This window comes from Montipora foliosa, chromosome 14, assembly GCF_036669935.1.
Source record: "Montipora foliosa isolate CH-2021 chromosome 14, ASM3666993v2, whole genome shotgun sequence".
NCBI classification, from domain to species: Eukaryota; Metazoa; Cnidaria; class Anthozoa; order Scleractinia; family Acroporidae; genus Montipora; species Montipora foliosa.
This window is the reverse complement of record NC_090882.1, coordinates 21,372,318-21,377,317: the sequence shown is the minus strand read 5'-3', so window position 1 is coordinate 21,377,317 and position 5,000 is coordinate 21,372,318. Positions and strand designations below refer to the sequence as shown.

The 5,000-nt window shown below is 36.7% G+C and overlaps 1 pseudogene; it reads left to right on the top strand.

Annotated features, from left to right (window-relative positions):
- The window catches only part of LOC137984967 (transcription initiation factor TFIID subunit 5-like), a 22,594-nt pseudogene that overhangs the window by 3,261 nt on the left and 14,333 nt on the right, over positions 1 to 5,000 (top strand).

Sequence of the window (5,000 nt, the reverse complement as noted above, 5' to 3'; positions counted from 1 at the left end):
TAGTTTGCAAGCATTTGTTGAGAAGTCGCTTGATGTATACAAGGTGAGCATCTGAGAATACCTTTTCTTTTGCCTGTCAAATTAGAGTATGTTGTAAGTTAATAATTATTGATTAAAGTCACAAGAGGGCACATGATTTCCCTGCTAGCATTCACTGGGCTGACAACTATGGGAAAAGATACCTGTGAACCCTGAGTAATTCCATGCAAATCCTGTGCTTCCCTGCTAGCAGAAGTCTCTTTTCTCTGTGTATTGTATGGGTCGAAACTCACTTTTTCACTCTTCTAACCGCCTGCCCCATTCCATGTTTTCTGACTGTGAGTTGAGCCCACTTTGTCCCCCACATTCCTTTACAGTAATTCTGTTGTTATTAAAGTGAGCTCACACAACATGAAGTACTGTATCACACGAGGATTCAATCGCTATTAAAGTAACTGCCATGCGTGCTCAACACAGTGAGTTTCGACCCATGACAATTTGTGCCCTGAGTTCTTTCTGCATTATTTTGTCTCTGATGTTCCTGAATTCAGCTCTGTCACATTTCAGGTACAGTACAAGCCCATAAATATGGGATAGGGAGATGCACGTTCTGTATGATAAATGTCACGAAGTGTTCCTTTTCGTTCACATCACCTGTCCCTACAAAAATCACTTAAGGATGTTTGCGCCCATTGCTACTGCACATTTTTTCGCGCATGTCACGTACACATCATGCATCGCAGACCACGAAGGTAAACACAATGCTAAAGGTGCAAACATTTTCCACAAGAATGGAACATGAAAGCATGTGGCATTATGGGATCGATGTGAACCCAGGTCTTCTTGGAAATGTCATGCAATGGCGTCATTTATGGGGTTCAGTTTAGGCATTAAAGGGTTGATAATTATTAGTCTGTGTAGCAAGCATTTCTGTGCAAGGAACATGGAAGACTTTTGAAGTTATGGCTGTGCAATGAGACATGTTTTAATGGCTCACTCCATTTTTGGTGCGGCCAGAAAATAGACCAATTTTGAAAATACCATTATAATACTCTTTGTTTGTCCCCCCAAATTTTATGTAAGCATGCTTTTGTTTTCTCTTAGGATCATTGCAATTCACAAGAGAAACTGGGAACAATGCTTATGCAAAAGTTTGGTGGACAAAAAGAGTATTACAGTATTTTCGAAATTGGCCTATGTCTTGCTCCATTTTTTATGGCCAAAGCATTGAAAATCCATGTAAACACTGGCTGCACAGGCTAGGGTTGAATGACATTTTAATTAATGAAATTTAACAAAATTGAGCTTGCATTTAATTAGATGCATTTTTGGACAGAAGTGTCATGCTTTGTAGGTAGTCAAGAGACCTGAATCACACAGCCGCCATGTTGAGTCCTGAGGGAATGAAAACGTTTTTTTGATCCACCAAAACTCGTCCCCAAATATTTCAACTCGAGGCTCAGGGACAAAATGTAATGTCTATGACCAATATAGCCGCCGTGCGAAAAAGGCCCAGTAGTTCCTCTTGTCACTTGACATTTTTCAGTGCTTTTAGAAGTCAGAGCAGTGTTGCTGTTATCTGAGTCCCAGCATTTAGGGTCCATATGAACCCTTTCAATATCAGCTATCAACAGCCATAAAACCATTCTCTCAAAAATGTGAATAGTATGTTCTTCATTTACCATGGCAGTGATGGAAAATTAATGCAGTAATCTGTTGTGACTTGTTTTTCCAGCCTGAGTTAGCCATGGTTCTGTATCCAATGTTTGTTCACATGTATCTTGAGCTTGTGTATAAAGGAAGTGAAAAAGAAGGTGAATACGAGAAAGAGATCTGTCTTTAATAATTTTTTCGAAATTGATTGTACTGTATATACAAAACAACAAGATTTCAGCTACATGTACATGTAAGTACAGGAAGCAGGTAAATAAATGAAGACCAATTATTTTTATAAGCATTAGGAAGTGTCCCTGTACCCTTACTTTTAATGTTAACCTAACTGAAGGGGGCTATGTCACGTTGTTTAAGGGTGTTTTGAGAAAATCTTTACAATGTATTTAATCATGAATTTAAAGCTCTAAATTTGTAATGTAAAATTCCTTTACTGACAAAATTATCGTTACTGACATCACAAACAAGATTATTCTGAACAAAAACCACCTTTATCCAGGCAATTTGCCATAAACTTGAAAACTTAGGTTTGACCTTTTTCAAGATTACCCAAATGCAATCCATTTCAATCTTGTCCATTTGTGTCCATCAATGCTTCTCTTTCCTTTTGCTGTACTTTTTTTAACCTTTTAAGTAGTTATTGCAATGTTTCATTCTACTTTTTAGGCATATTGGGTGTTATGAAATCACATCATTTTGAGTGACATCTAGTACCACACAAGTGCCTTCAAATGCACTCCACTTGTAGATTTATACATGTAACCAGTTATGACAACAGTTACTTTAACTTTGAAATACACTGAAGTTGGCAATAGTTTCTTGGAGCTTTATAATGACCGAACACTTTGTTACGTTTATTTTAATAATTCAGTAATTCTTCACATCGTTACTTGCTGTCGTGGATAAACTTCCATGGTTTCAGATGGCTTAAATTTAAAAAAAAAAGGTTTCCTGTGGTTTCAATCTTGGCTTCATTTTACAGATTTGACAAAAAAGCCTCCTCCAGACATTGCTTTGTAATGACGTTCTCTGTTGTAAACCAGTCAAACTTGGATACTACAGCATTCGTTGTACAATGCCCTCATATTCTGTGGTGTTTGTTCACAGCCCAGTCTTTCTTTGCTTGTTTTCGTGGGAGTCAAGAGGATTACCATGAAGAAGATCTTAGCAAATTGGCAGCCATTACTAGGCGTGAACACATGAAAAGTAATGAATTGATGGGAACGTTGAGGTAAGGGGATTACAAGAGTAGTTCATAGATAATTTAAAAATTGTCATAATTTGCAGATGTCACAATAAATTTTACGTTACATGTAGTCTTGTGTCATATTAATGCAGGAGTAACAAGTTTGTGATCAGGATGTCAAAGGATACGTATCAAGTGCTCAAGAAACATTTACAGGTACATTTAAGGCACATACATGTAAGGAAGGATTGAAAATGTGACAAACATGTAAGCTTACAATGTACAATGTGTCTCAGTTTTGGCATTGATTGCATACCAGCCCCAGCCTTGCAAAAAGTACATGTACATGTACTTGTGTTAATGTGCCCAAAGTGAAGACTACTACATGTTGTAACTTTGAGTGTATACATGTATATACGCATTATTTTGATTGAATGGCCCAGATTTTAAAGGCGCACCTTCGCCCAATAGTCATTGCGCACCTTGACTGAATTTTGTGTAACATGAAATTATTCAAATGACTGACATTTTGTTTCCTGCATGATTTGCCTGAATGCATTCAGCCAATAAGATCACGCTTTTGGTCATTTGAAAACAAAAACATACGGCTGCAATGACCTTTGGGTAAATGTAGGCCTTTAATAAATTGTGTTCACATGTTACCGGTAAGCCAAGAATTAATTTTGTTAACATAGCTTCAAAATTAATTTGAAGAAAAAGAGAGGACTAATTTCTTTTCTATTGTGGCAGCACGTTTAATTGTACGTGTAACCCTTCTTCAATTCCCCTGGCTAAGAGTTAAAGTCATGCACTTCGTTTTGCCTTGTGTCATACAATTTTACTTGCCATTCACTTGGGCACTGCTTTTAAGGCGGAAGAAAGCCTCCGCAACTTCTCTGTTCATTCCAGACTGTCATTTGTAATTGGAAGTTGGCCTCATACTGAAAAAATGAAATCTTGGCTTGCCTAGTTTTGTGCTGAATTCAAAACGATGTGTGTAGTTTTTACATAGAATAAAATAAAATAATTTGCCATTAACTTTTAGGACCAACAGCAAGAAGTACTGTTGACCCTCATACAGCAACATCTTCATTTTGATGGTAAAGGACTGAATAAACATCTACCGGTATCTGTGTAGTTTAACTGGTGTCTAATTTAAAGGATTATTTTCAAGCATGAACCTTGATTTGTTATAGTTTTTGAGATTCTGTGCAGTTTCCAGTTGAAAAGTGCATTTTCCATTTTAATTTTGCACCCTGTTAGATATAAGCTCATACTGGTGCTTAAGTTATGCTGTTAATTCTTGCTGTCCCAAAAAAAAGAGACTGCACATGCAACACATTCATATAATTTCTTGCATCTTTATTATCACATTCAATTGTCAGTTTTTGAAGGAAGACCACGCAGCAAGCAAACAATAGAAGCTACAGCTGGAGCAGTCACAGGGGAAGCAACATTCGAAGGTGATAACGCTGATAATATTATCGTAGTAATTTATGGTCAAAGTCAATCACATTGGCAATATCACAGAAAGCTGCATCACTGTTTATGAACCCCCTTCAAAACCAAGATAATGGCAAGTGATTTGCAAAGAAACAATTTATCCTCTCTGTCTCAAAATATTAAGGCCTTAACTTAAGACCTTTTTCTGATAATAATGTTATGACCTAGAATATACATGTATTATGTTACTGGTTAAATTTGACTTCAGGTCAAAATGATTTAAGCAACTATAATAATAAGTAGTATTAATACACAGGTGATTATACAAATCGCATGCTCTCATTGGCTCGCTATCTCGGATTATCAGCCGATAATCACCTAGACGGACAAAATGGCCACCAGTAGTCGTTTTGCCAAGAATGTAAGTGAAGATGATTTCGCGTTGAAATGTGTTTTTTTTCTCTTTTTTTGAAATAAAAACCTGTGTATTTATACTAAAACAATTATTCGCCTCAGGCTCAGTGATTATTGGTGAATATTCACCTTGACTTCGTCTCGGTGAAAATTCACCGATAATCACTTCGCCTTCGGCGAATAATTGTTAATTATTATTTTTGTAGGTTGATGTGGTATCCTTATTAAGCACTCCTTGAGCAATTTGTAATTGAAGTGATCTAAAGCATGTGTTTCTAAGTTGTGAAAGCAAACTAATACTGTATAT